The 14419-nt window shown below is 37.4% G+C and overlaps 4 non-coding genes across 4 annotated transcripts; all 4 read right to left on the bottom strand.

Moving 5' to 3' along the window:
- Positions 1-12198: 12198 nt before the first annotated feature.
- LOC135023472 (U1 spliceosomal RNA) lies at positions 12199-12361 on the bottom strand. Its single transcript, XR_010220420.1, has one exon. It is a non-coding gene; the product is annotated as a U1 spliceosomal RNA (small nuclear RNA).
- Positions 12362-12513: 152 nt separating this feature from the next.
- On the bottom strand, positions 12514-12677 carry LOC135023438 (U1 spliceosomal RNA). The gene has a single exon (XR_010220388.1). It is a non-coding gene; the product is annotated as a U1 spliceosomal RNA (small nuclear RNA).
- Positions 12678-13348: 671 nt separating this feature from the next.
- Positions 13349-13511, bottom strand: LOC135023475 (U1 spliceosomal RNA). Its single transcript, XR_010220423.1, has one exon. It is a non-coding gene; the product is annotated as a U1 spliceosomal RNA (small nuclear RNA).
- Positions 13512-13663: 152 nt separating this feature from the next.
- LOC135023457 (U1 spliceosomal RNA) lies at positions 13664-13827 on the bottom strand. The gene has a single exon (XR_010220406.1). It is a non-coding gene; the product is annotated as a U1 spliceosomal RNA (small nuclear RNA).
- Between the last annotated feature and the right edge of the window lie 592 nt (positions 13828-14419).

Below are 14419 nucleotides of genomic sequence, written 5' to 3'. Positions count from 1 at the left end.
GGCCATGTACCCTACACCATAAGAGGGGGTTTGAAATTTTGACTTGTCTACTTAAATATCACCAAAATCTGATCACAAGTTTAATTACGTCCCTGGGTGGGATTGAACCACCAACCTTTTGGTTAATAGCCGAACACACTAACCGATTGCGCCACAGAGACACTTTGCAAAAAGTGCATACTGACAAAGGCTAATAAGCATACATCTAGAACGTTTCCTAGAAAAACATTAAAAAATCAATAATCTGGAGAGTTTTTGTAAGATGTTTCTTCCATCAACCAACGAATAAACACATTGGTACTTTCCCATGATGAGTGAGTGCTTCAGGATCTCTTGCACTTACATGACAGCAGAGTACTGCAATGGAAGCATGCTGGACCCATAACCTAGAGGTAGGCAGATTGAAACTATCCTTTGCTATATGCATTTTTTTTGTTAATTTAAGTAATCAAAACTGGGATTGATATTTTTGCTCTTTTATTTTTACTTAAAGTACAATAACTTTTACCATTTTAATTTGTTTTAATAGTATATTGACAGTATAGTTTTCTTTCAAAAATCCACTTAATTTTCTTTACCCTGTTATTAAAATGGTAATTGACAAAAAAAACTGCATTGTCACCAGAAGAGCAATACAAAATGTACAAGTGATATATTAAAATCATCTTTCCAGCTTGAATTTCAATGATGCATTGGGGCAACAATTTTGTGAGAAACATCTTCACCCTTAAATAAAGATTTTCGTAATTCCTTACCTGTGTGCTAATTAGATATCACCTTGTTTTCACATTAAACAGACTTCCACATGAGAAAGCAGCAAGGATGCAGTGGCGTTAATGTTTCCTGGTGTCAACCTGTATTATTTCAGTAGACATTGAAATGAGGATGCATCTTGCTGCCTTTCCAATGAAGCAAGTTTAATTTAGTAATAGGTGAAAAACCATCCCTACAAAGGTGTTAATCAGAGACTTGGCTTTGTGGACACTTTTCAGAGAACAAATTTGTTAGCATAAAAATAAAGCAAGAAAATTAAGAGCTGTTAAATCACGCAATTTGATTTTTTTGCAAGCATATTTCTTTTTCTCTGCAACCCACTGCTAAATTGTGCTTCCTAGATGTTTTTATAAAATCACTGAATCAAATCTAACTCTGATTACATCAGAGAAGGCCAGGTACCCTACACCATAACAGGGGGTATGAAATTTGACTTGTCTACTTAAAGATCACCAAAATCTGATAACAAGGTCAATTACGTCCCTGGGTGGGATTGAACCACCAACCTTTTGGTTAATAGCCGTACACACTAACTGATTGCGCCACAGAGACACTTTGCAAAAGTACATACTGACAAAGGCTAATAAGCATTCATCTAAAACGTTTCCTAGAAAAACTTAAAAAAGTCAATAATCTGGAGAGTTTTTGTAAGATGTTTCTTCTATCAACCAACGAAGAAACACATTGGTACTTTCCCATGATGAGTGAGTGCTTCAGGATCTCTTGCACTTACATGTGCAGCAGAGTACAGCAATGGAAGCATGCTGGGCCCATAACCCAGAGGTAGGCAGATTGAAACTATCCTCTGCTATATGCATTTTTTTGTTTGTTAATTAAAGTAATCCAAAACTGGGATTGATATTTTGGCTCTTTTATTTTTACTTAAAGTACAATAACTTTTACCATTTTAATTTGTTTTAATAGTATATTGACAGTATTGTTTTCTTTCAAAAATCCACTTAATTTTCTTTACCCTATTATTAAAATGGTAATTGACAAAAACAAACTACATTGTCACCAGAAGAGCAATACAAAATGTACAAGTGATATATTAAAATCATCTTTCCAGCTTGAATTTCAATGATGCATTGGGGCAACGATTTTGTGAGAAACATCTTCACCCTTAAATAAAGATTTTCTTAATTCCTTACCTGTGTGCTAATTAGATATCACCTTGTTTTCACATTAAACAGACTTCCACATGAGAAAGCAGCAAGGATGCAGTGGCGTTAATGTTTCCTGGTGTCAACCTGTATTATTTCAGTAGACATTGAAATGAGGATGCATCTTGCTGCCTATCCAATGAAGCAAGTTTAATTTAGTAATAGGTGAAAAACCATCCTTACAAAGGTGTTAATCAGAGACTGGGCTTTGTGGACACTTTTCAGAGAACAAATTTGTTAGCATAAAAATAAAGCCAGAAAATAAAGAGCTGTTTAATCACTCAATTGGATTTTTCTGCCAGCATATTTTTTTTCTCTGCAACCCACTGCTAAATTGTGCTTCCTAGCTGTTTTTATAAAATCACTGAATCAAATCTAACTCTGATTACATCAGAGAAGGCCAGGTACCCTATACCATAACAGGGGGTTTGAAATTTTGACTTGTCTACTTAAAGATCACCAAAATCTGATAACAAGGTCAATTAGGTCCCTGGGTGGGATTGAACCACCAACCTTTTGGTTAATAGCCGTACATACTAACTGATTGCGCCACAGAGACACTTTGCAAAAGTCCATACTGACAAAGGTTAATAAGCATTCATCTAAAACGTTTCCTAGCAAAACTTTAAAAAGTCAATAATCTGGAGAGTTTTTGTAAGATGTTTCTTCCATCAACCAACGAAGAAACACATTGGTACTTTCCCATGATGAGTGAGTGCTTCAGGATCTCTTGCACTTACATGTGCAGCAGAGTACTGCAATGGAAGCATGCTGGGCCCATAACCCAGAGGTAGGCAGATTGAAACTATCCTCTGCTATATGCATTTTTTTTGTTAATTAAAGTAATCCAAAACTGGGATTGATATTTTGGCTCTTTTATTTTTACTTAAAGTACAATAACTTTTACCATTTTAATTTGTTTTAATAGTATATTGACAGTATAGTTTTCTTTCAAAAATCCACTTAATTTTCTTTACCCTATTATTAAAATGGTAATTGACAAAAAAAACTACATTGTCACCAGAAGAGCAATACAAAATGTACAAGTGATATATTAAAATCATCTTTCCATCTTGAATTTCAATGATGCATTGGGGCAACAATTTTGTGAGAAACATCTTCACCCTTAAATAAAGATTTTCGTAATTCCTTACCTGTGTGCTAATTAGATATCACCTTGTTTTCACATTAAACAGACTTCCACATGAGAAATCAGCAAGGATGCAGTGGCGTTAATGTTTCCTGGTTTCAACCTGTATTATTTCAGTAGACATTGAAATGAGGATGCATCTTGCTGCCTTTCCAATGAAGCAAGTTTAATTTAGTAATAGGTGAAAAACCATCCCTACAAAGGTGTTAATCAGAGACTTTGCTTTGTGGACACTTTTCAGAGAACAAATTTGTTAGCATAAAAATAAAGCCAGAAAATGAAGAGCTGTTTAATCACTCAATTGGATTTTTCTGCCAGCATATTTCTTTTTCTCTGCAACCCACTGCTAAATTGTGCTTCCTAGCTGTTTTTATAAAATCACTGAATCAAATCTAACTCTGATTACATCAGAGAAGGCCAGGTACCCTACACCATAACAGGGGGTTTGAAATTTTGACTTGTCTACTTAAAGATCACCAAAATCTGATAACAAGGTCAATTAGGTCCCTGGGTGGGATTGAACCACCAACCTTTTGGTTAATAGCCGTACATACTAACTGATTGCGCCACAGAGACACTTTGCAAAAGTCCATACTGACAAAGGCTAATAAGCATTCATCTAAAACGTTTCCTAGCAAAACTTTAAAAAGTCAATAATCTGGAGAGTTTTTGTAAGATGTTTCTTCCATCAACCAACGAAGAAACACATTGGTACTTTCCCATGATGAGTGAGTGCTTCAGGATCTCTTGCACTTACATGTGCAGCAGAGTACTGCAATGGAAGCATGCTGGGCCCATAACCCAGAGGTAGGCAGATTGAAACTATCCTCTGCTATATGCATTTTTTTTGTTAATTAAAGTAATCCAAAACTGGGATTGATATTTTGGCTCTTTTATTTTTACTTAAAGTACAATAACTTTTACCATTTTTATTTGTTTTAATAGTATATTGACAGTATAGTTTTCTTTCAAAAATCCACTTAATTTTCTTTACCCTATTATTAAAATGGTAATTGACAAAAAAAACTACATTGTCACCAGAAGAGCAATACAAAATGTACAAGTGATATATTAAAATCATCTTTCCATCTTGAATTTCAATGATGCATTCGGGCAACAATTTTGTGAGAAACATCTTCACCCTTAAATAAAGATTTTCGTAATTCCTTACCTGTGTGCTAATTAGATATCACCTTGTTTTCACATTAAACAGACTTCCACATGAGAAATCAGCAAGGATGCAGTGGCGTTAATGTTTCCTGGTTTCAACCTGTATTATTTCAGTAGACATTGAAATGAGGATGCATCTTGCTGCCTTTCCAATGAAGCAAGTTTAATTTAGTAATAGGTGAAAAACCATCCCTACAAAGGTGTTAATCAGAGACTTTGCTTTGTGGACACTTTTCAGAGAACAAATTTGTTAGCATAAAAATAAAGCCAGAAAATGAAGAGCTGTTTAATCACTCAATTGGATTTTTCTGCCAGCATATTTCTTTTTCTCTGCAACCCACTGCTAAATTGTGCTTCCTAGCTGTTTTTATAAAATCACTGAATCAAATCTAACTCTGATTACATCAGAGAAGGCCAGGTACCCTACACCATAACAGGGGGTTTGAAATTTTGACTTGTCTACTTAAAGATCACCAAAATCTGATCACAAGGTCAATTACGTACCTGGGTGGGATTGAACCACCAACCTTTTGGTTAATAGCCTAACACACTAACCGATTGCGCCACAGAGACACTTTGCAAAAGTATATACTGACAAGTGCTAATAAGCATTCATCTAAAACGTTTCCTAGAAAAACTTTAAAAAGTCAATAATCTGGAGAGTTTTTGTAAGATGTTTCTTCCATCAACCAACGAAGAAACACATTGGTACTTTCCCATGATGAGTGAGTGCTTCGGGATCTCTTGCACTTACATGTGCAGCAGAGTACAGCAATGGAAGCATGCTGGGCTCATAACCCAGAGGTAGGCAGATTGAAACTATCCTCTGCTGTATGCTTTTTTTTTTTAATTAAAGTAATCCAAAACTGGGATTGATATTTTGGCTCTTTTATTTTTACTTAAAGTACAATAACTTTTACCATTTTAATTTGTTTTAATAGTATATTGACAGTATTGTTTTCTTTCAAAAATCCACTTAATTTTCTTTACCCTATTATTAAAATGGTAATTGACAAAAACAAACTACATTGTCACCAGAAGAGCAATACAAAATGTACAAGTGATATATTAAAATCATCTTTCCAGCTTGAATTTCAATGATGCATTGGGGCAACGATTTTGTGAGAAACATCTTCACCCTTAAATAAAGATTTTCTTAATTCCTTACCTGTGTGATTATTAGATATCACCTTGTTTTCGCATTAAACAGACTTCCACATGAGAAAGCAGCAAGGATGCAGTGGCGTTAATGTTTCCTTGTGTCAACTTGTATTATTTCAGTAGACATTGAAATGAGGATGCATCTTGCTGCCTTTCCAATGAAGCAAGTTTAATTTAGTAATAGGTGAAAAACCATCCTTACAAAGGTGTTAATCAGAGACTTGGCTTTGTGGACACTTTTCAGAGAACAAATTTGTTAGCATAAAAATAAAGCCAGAAAATGAAGAGCTGTTTAATCACTCAATTGGATTTTTCTGCCAGCATATTTTTTTTCTCTGCAAACCACTGCTAAATTGTGCTTCCTAGCTGTTTTTATAAAATCAATGAATCATATCTAACTCTGATTACATCAGAGAAGGCCAGGTACCCTACACCATAAGAGGGGGTTTGAAATTTTGACTTGTCTACTTAAAGATCACCAAAATCTGATAACAAGGTCAATTACATCCCTGGGTGGGATTGAACCACCAACCTTTTAGTTAATAGCCGTACACACTAACTGATTGTGCCACAGAGACACTTTCAGTTAGCATTCATCTAAAACGTTTCCTAGAAAAACTTTAAAAAGTCAATAATCTGGAGAGTTTTTGTAAGATGTTTCTTCCATCAACCAACGAAGAAACACATTGGTACTTTCCCATGATGAGTGAGTGCTTCAGGATCTCTTGCACTTACATGTGCAGCAGAGTACAGCAATGGAAGCATGCTGGGCTCATAACCCAGAGGTATGCAGATTGAAACTATCCTCTGCTGTATGCTTTTTTTTTTTAATTAAAGTAATCCAAAACTGGGATTGATATTTTGGCTCTTTTATTTTTACTTAAAGTACAATAACTTTTACCATTTTAATTTGTTTTAATAGTATATTGACAGTATTGTTTTCTTTCAAAAATCCACTTAATTTTCTTTACCCTATTATTAAAATGGTAATTGACAAAAACAAACTACATTGTCACCAGAAGAGCAATACAAAATGTACAAGTGATATATTAAAATCATCTTTCCAGCTTGAATTTCAATGATGCATTGGGGCAACGATTTTGTGAGAAACATCTTCACCCTTAAATAAAGATTTTCTTAATTCCTTACCTGTGTGCTAATTAGATATCACCTTGTTTTCACATTAAACAGACTTCCACATTAGAAAGCAGCAAGGATGCAGTGGCGTTAATGTTTCCTGGTGTCAACCTGTATTATTTCAGTAGACATTGAAATGAGGATGCATCTTGCTGCCTTTCCAATGAAGCAAGTTTAATTTAGTAATAGGTGAAAAACCATCCCTACAAAGGTGTTAATCAGAGACTTGGCCTTGTGGACACTTTTCAGAGAACAAATTTGTTAGCATAAAAATAAAGCCAGAAAATGAAGAGCTGTTTAATCACTCAATTGGATTTTTTTGCCAGCATATTTTTTTTCTCTGCAACCCACTGCTAAATTGTGCTTCCTAGCTGTTTTTTATAAAATCACTGAATCAAATCTAACTCTGATAACATCAGAGAAGGCCAGGTACCCTACACAATAAGAGGGGGTTTGAAATTTTTACTTGTCTACTTAAATATCACCAAAATCTGATCACAAGGTCAATTACGTCCCTGGGTGGGATTGAACCACCAACCTTTTGGTTAATAGCCTTACACACTAACCAATTGCGCCACAGAGACACTTTGCAAAAGTACATACTGACAAAGGCTAATAAGCATTCATCTAGAACGTTTCCTAGAAAAACATTAAAAAGTCAATAATCTGGAGAGTTTTTGTAAGATGTTTCTTCCATCAACCAATGAAGAAACACATTGGTACTTTCCCATGATGAGTGAGTGCTTCAGGATCTCTTGCACTTACATGTGCAGCAGAGTACTGCAATGGAAGCATGCTTGGCCCATAACCCAGAGGTAGGCAGATTGAAACTATCCTTTGCTATATGCATTTTTTTTGTTAATTAAAGTAATCCAAAACTGGGATTGATATTTTGGCTCTTTTATTTATACTTAAAGTACAATAACTTTTACCATTTTAATTTGTTTTTATAGTATATTGACAGTATTGTTTTCTTTCAAAAATCCACTTAATTTTCTTTACCCTATTATTAAAATGGTAATTGACAAAAACAAACTACATTGTCACCAGAAGAGCAATACAAAATGTACAAGTGATATATTAAAATCATCTTTCCAGCTTGAATTTCAATGATGCATTGGGGCAACGATTTTGTGAGAAACATCTTCACCCTTAAATAAAGATTTTCTTAATTCCTTACCTGTGTGCTAATTAGATATCACCTTGTTTTCACATTAAACAGACTTCCACATGAGAAAGCAGCAAGGATGCAGTGGCGTTAATGTTTCCTGGTGTCAACCTGTATTATTTCAGTAGACATTGAAATGAGGATGCATCTTGCTGCCTTTCCAATGAAGCAAGTTTAATTTAGTAATAGGTGAAAAACCATCCCTACAAAGGTGTTAATCAGAGACTTGGCTTTGTGGACACTTTTCAGAGAACAAATTTGTTAGCATAAAAATAAAGCCAGAAAATGAAGAGCTGTTTAATCACTCAATTGTATTTTTTTGCCAGCATATTTTTTTTATCTGCAACCCACTGCTAAATTGTGCTTCCTAGCTGTTTTTTATAAAATCACTGAATCAAATCTAACTCTGATTACATCAGAGAAGGCCAGGTACCCTACACAATAAGAGGGGGTTTGAAATTTTGACTTGTCTACTTAAATATCACCAAAATCTGATCACAAGGTCAATTACATTCCTGGGTGGGATTAAACAACCAACCTTTTGGTTAATAGCCTTACACACTAACCAATTGCGCCACAGAGACACTTTGCAAAAGTACATACTGACAAAGGCTAATTAGCATTCATCTAGAACGTTTCCTAGAAAAACTTTAAAAAGTCAATAATCTGGAGAGTTTTTGTAAGATGTTTCTTCCATCAACCAACGAAGAAACACATTGGTACTTTCCCATGATGAGTGAGTGCTTCAGGATCTCTTGCACTTACATGTGCAGCAGAGTACAGCAATGGAAGCATGCTGGGCTCATAACCCAGAGGTATGCAGATTGAAACTATCCTCTGCTGTATGCTTTTTTTTTTTAATTAAAGTAATCCAAAACTGGGATTGATATTTTGGCTCTTTTATTTTTACTTAAAGTACAATAACTTTTACCATTTTAATTTGTTTTAATAGTATATTGACAGTATTGTTTTCTTTCAAAAATCCACTTAATTTTCTTTACCCTATTATTAAAATGGTAATTGACAAAAACAAACTACATTGTCACCAGAAGAGCAATACAAAATGTACAAGTGATATATTAAAATCATCTTTCCAGCTTGAATTTCAATGATGCATTGGGGCAACGATTTTGTGAGAAACATCTTCACCCTTAAATAAAGATTTTCTTAATTCCTTACCTGTGTGCTAATTAGATATCACCTTGTTTTCACATTAAACAGACTTCCACATTAGAAAGCAGCAAGGATGCAGTGGCGTTAATGTTTCCTGGTGTCAACCTGTATTATTTCAGTAGACATTGAAATGAGGATGCATCTTGCTGCCTTTCCAATGAAGCAAGTTTAATTTAGTAATAGGTGAAAAACCATCCCTACAAAGGTGTTAATCAGAGACTTGGCCTTGTGGACACTTTTCAGAGAACAAATTTGTTAGCATAAAAATAAAGCCAGAAAATGAAGAGCTGTTTAATCACTCAATTGGATTTTTTTGCCAGCATATTTTTTTTCTCTGCAACCCACTGCTAAATTGTGCTTCCTAGCTGTTTTTTATAAAATCACTGAATCAAATCTAACTCTGATAACATCAGAGAAGGCCAGGTACCCTACACAATAAGAGGGGGTTTGAAATTTTTACTTGTCTACTTAAATATCACCAAAATCTGATCACAAGGTCAATTACGTCCCTGGGTGGGATTGAACCACCAACCTTTTGGTTAATAGCCTTACACACTAACCAATTGCGCCACAGAGACACTTTGCAAAAGTACATACTGACAAAGGCTAATAAGCATTCATCTAGAACGTTTCCTAGAAAAACATTAAAAAGTCAATAATCTGGAGAGTTTTTGTAAGATGTTTCTTCCATCAACCAATGAAGAAACACATTGGTACTTTCCCATGATGAGTGAGTGCTTCAGGATCTCTTGCACTTACATGTGCAGCAGAGTACTGCAATGGAAGCATGCTTGGCCCATAACCCAGAGGTAGGCAGATTGAAACTATCCTTTGCTATATGCATTTTTTTTGTTAATTAAAGTAATCCAAAACTGGGATTGATATTTTGGCTCTTTTATTTATACTTAAAGTACAATAACTTTTACCATTTTAATTTGTTTTTATAGTATATTGACAGTATTGTTTTCTTTCAAAAATCCACTTAATTTTCTTTACCCTATTATTAAAATGGTAATTGACAAAAACAAACTACATTGTCACCAGAAGAGCAATACAAAATGTACAAGTGATATATTAAAATCATCTTTCCAGCTTGAATTTCAATGATGCATTGGGGCAACGATTTTGTGAGAAACATCTTCACCCTTAAATAAAGATTTTCTTAATTCCTTACCTGTGTGCTAATTAGATATCACCTTGTTTTCACATTAAACAGACTTCCACATGAGAAAGCAGCAAGGATGCAGTGGCGTTAATGTTTCCTGGTGTCAACCTGTATTATTTCAGTAGACATTGAAATGAGGATGCATCTTGCTGCCTTTCCAATGAAGCAAGTTTAATTTAGTAATAGGTGAAAAACCATCCCTACAAAGGTGTTAATCAGAGACTTGGCTTTGTGGACACTTTTCAGAGAACAAATTTGTTAGCATAAAAATAAAGCCAGAAAATGAAGAGCTGTTTAATCACTCAATTGTATTTTTTTGCCAGCATATTTTTTTTATCTGCAACCCACTGCTAAATTGTGCTTCCTAGCTGTTTTTTATAAAATCACTGAATCAAATCTAACTCTGATTACATCAGAGAAGGCCAGGTACCCTACACAATAAGAGGGGGTTTGAAATTTTGACTTGTCTACTTAAATATCACCAAAATCTGATCACAAGGTCAATTACATTCCTGGGTGGGATTAAACAACCAACCTTTTGGTTAATAGCCTTACACACTAACCAATTGCGCCACAGAGACACTTTGCAAAAGTACATACTGACAAAGGCTAATTAGCATTCATCTAGAACGTTTCCTAGAAAAACTTTAAAAAGTCAATAATCTGGAGAGTTTTTGTAAGATGTTTCTTCCATCAACCAACGAAGAAACACATTGGTACTTTCCCATGATGAGTGAGTGCTTCAGGATCTCTTGCACTTACATGTGCAGCAGAGTACTGCAATGGAAGCATGCTGGGCCCATAACCCAGAGGTAGGCAGATTGAAACTATCCTTTGCTATATGCATTTTTTTTGTTAATTAAAGTAATCCAAAACTGGGATTGATATTTTTGCTCTTTTATTTTTACTTAAAGTACAATATCTTTTACCATTTTAATTTGTTTTAATAGTATATTGACAGTATTGTTTTCTTTCAAAAATCCACTTAATTTTCTTTACCCTATTATTAAAATGGTAATTGACAAAAACAAACTACATTGTGACCAGAAGAGCAATACAAAATGTACAAGTGATATATTAAAATCATCTTTCCAGCTTGAATTTCAATGATGCATTGGGGCAACGATTTTGTGAGAAACATCTTCACCCTTAAATAAAGATTTTCTTAATTCCTTACCTGTGTGCTAATTAGATATCACCTTGTTTTCACATTAAACAGACTTCCACATGAGAAAGCAGCAAGGATGCAGTGGCGTTAATGTTTCCTGGTGTCAACCTGTATTATTTCAGTAGATATTGAAATGACGATGCATCTTGCTGCCTTTCCAATGAAGCAAGTTTAATTTAGTAATAGGTGAAAAACCATCCCTACAAAGGTGTTAATCAGATACTTGGCTTTGTGGACACTTTTCAGAGTACAAATTTGTTAGCATAAAAATAAAGCCAGAAAATGAAGAGCTGTTTAATCACTCAATTGGATTTTTTTGCCAGCATATTTCTTTTTCTCTGCAACCCACTGCTAAATTGTGCTTCCTAGCTGTTTTTTTTATAAAATCACTTAATCAAATCTAACTCTGATTACATCAGAGAAGGCCAGGTACCCGACACCACAAGAGGGGGTTTGAAATTTTGACTTGTCTACTTAAAGATCACCAAAATCTGATAACAAGGTAAATTACGTCCCTGGGTGGGATTGAACCACCAACCTTTTGGATAATAACCGAACACGCTAACTGATTGCGCCACAGAGGTGTCTCTGTGCAAATGTACTTTGCAAACGTACATTCTGACAAACGCTAATAAGCATTCATCTAGAACGTTTCCTAGAAAAACTTTAAAAAGTCAATAATCTGGAGAGTTTTTGTAAGATGTTTCTTCCATCAATCAACGAAGAACATTCAAGCTGATTTCTTGCAGCAGCTGGGCACTGTAACAGCTCCAGAGCTGCTCTGTAAGGCAACTAAAAGGGTGTGGGCCCTGCAGCACTACCTGTAGTTCGCATTGTGCGTTGGAAGGCACAAAGTAAGCAGACGGGAGAAGTCAGGATAGTGCGCAAGGGCATAGAAGGGAGCGGCTCAAGAAAAGAGAAGTGGAAACAGACAGCAAACTAGGCTGGAGAGAGACCTGAGACAAAGAGATCTGAATTATACGAGAGCCGACCAGGGGAAACACAAATTATGCAGTCGAGTTTCCCACATTTGGGGAAATCGCTGGAGCAGCACACACAGAGTGCAATGGGTGAGCCTTGCCCTGGGAGAAGCACCTTCATGATCATAGTATCTCACCTGGCAGGTAAGTAGGAGTTGGGCAAGAGCTGAGGAGGGTCGCTGCTCGGGCACCCCCCTGTCAAGTGAAGGAGATCCAGCTGAGGCAGCACAAGGGAACTCTCGAAAGAAGAACAAGGCTAGAGGAAGATCTGAGACACAGAAATCTGGCTTTTACCAGAGCTGACCAGAGGAAAGCACAAACACAGTCCCCCACTACCACAAATAATGCAGTCGAGTTTCCCACATTTGGGGAAATCACAGGGGTCAGCATACCCAGAATGCAATGAATGAACCTCACCCTGGGAGAACAATCTTCATGACCATGGTATCTCCTATGCAAAATAAGTATGATTTGGGATAGGGCTGGGGAGGGCCGCTGCTCAGGCACATCTCTGTCAAGTAAAGGAGATTCAACTGAGGCAGCACAAGGGAACTCTCATCTGGGGACAACAACTGCAGGGAGAACACATATTTTCAGATGAACATGGGAGGGCAGAAGGCTGCCTAATACTGAAGCACCCCCAAACAACAAACCAAATGCAACAACTAGTACAAGCATTCCTGGGGGAAGGCCTGCAGCAGATGGATTTGCATATGGTGATGTCATCCAAGCAGTGGGTCAAAGTTGGCTTCAACCCTCGTCTGCATATGAAAAGAGAAAAGGGGCGTGCAGGGCATGGCGGCCTTTTGCGGCGCTTGGATGACCCCTAGTTCGCATTAAACACCTCCACCCTCCTTCGGTGTGGGGCTCATGTTGGCTATGCCCCAGCCCCTGAAGCATTCAAGCTGATTTCTTGCAGCAGCTGGGCACTGTAACAGCTCCAGAGCTGCTCTGTAAGGCAAGTAAAAGGGTGTGGGCCCTGCAGCACTACCAGTAGTTCGCATTGTGCGTTGGAAGGCACAAAGTAAGCAGACGGGAGAAGTCAGGATAGTGCGCAAGGGCATAGAAGGGAGCGGCTCAAGAAAAGAGAAGTGGAAACAGACAGCAAACTAGGCTGGAGAGAGACCTGAGACAAAGAGATCTGAATTATACGAGAGCCGACCAGGGGAAACACAAATTATACAGTCAAGTTTCCCACATTTGGGGAAATCACAGGGGCAGCACACCCAGAGTGCAATGGGTGAGCCTTGCCCTGGGAGAAGCACCTACATGATCATAGTATCTCACCTGGCAGGTAAGTAGGAGTTGGGCTAGAGCTGGGGAGGGTCGCTGCTCGGGCACCCCCCTGTCAAGTGAAGGAGATCCAACTGAGGCAGCACAAGGGAACTCTCGAAAGAAGAACAAGGCTAGAGGAAGATCTGAGACAAAGAAATCTGACTTTTACCAGAGCTGACCAGAGGAAAGCACAAACACAGTCCCCCACTACCACAAATAATGCAGTCAAGTTTCCCACATTTGGGGAAATCACAGGGGTCATCATACCCAGAATGCAATGAATGAACCTCACCCTGGGAGAACAATCTTCATGACCATGGTATCTCCTATGCAAAATAAGTATGATTTGGGATAGGGCTGGGGAGGGCCGCTGCTCAGGCACATCTCTGTCAAGTAAAGGCGATTCAACTGAGGCAGCACAAGGGAACTCTCATCTGGGGACAACAACTGCAGGGAGAACACATATTTTCAGATGAACATGGGAGGGCAGAAGGCTGCCTAATACTGAAGCACCCCCAAACAACAAACCAAATGCAACAACTAGTGCAAGCATTCCTGGGGTAAGGCCTGCAGCAGATGGATTTGCATATGGTGATGTCATCCAAGCAGTGGGTCAAAGTTGGCTTCAACCCTCGTCTGCATATGAAAAGAAAGAAGGGATGTGCAGGGCATGGCGTCCTTTTGTGGCGCTTGGATGACCCCTAATTCACATTAAACATCTCCACCCTCCTTCAGTGTGGGGCTCATGTTGGCTATGCCCCAGCCCCTGAAGCATTCAAGATGATTTCTTGCAGCAGCTGGGCACTGTAACAGCTCCAGAGCTGTTCTGTAAAGCATGTAAAAGGGTGTGGGCCCTGCAGCACTACCTGTAGTATGCATTGTGCATTGGAAGGCACAAAGTAAGCAGATGGGAGAGGTCAGGATAGTGCGCAAGG

This window comes from Pseudophryne corroboree, unplaced genomic scaffold, assembly GCF_028390025.1.
Source record: "Pseudophryne corroboree isolate aPseCor3 unplaced genomic scaffold, aPseCor3.hap2 scaffold_397, whole genome shotgun sequence".
NCBI lineage: Eukaryota > Metazoa > Chordata > Amphibia > Anura > Myobatrachidae > Pseudophryne > Pseudophryne corroboree.
This window is presented reverse-complemented; position numbering and strand designations above follow the sequence as displayed.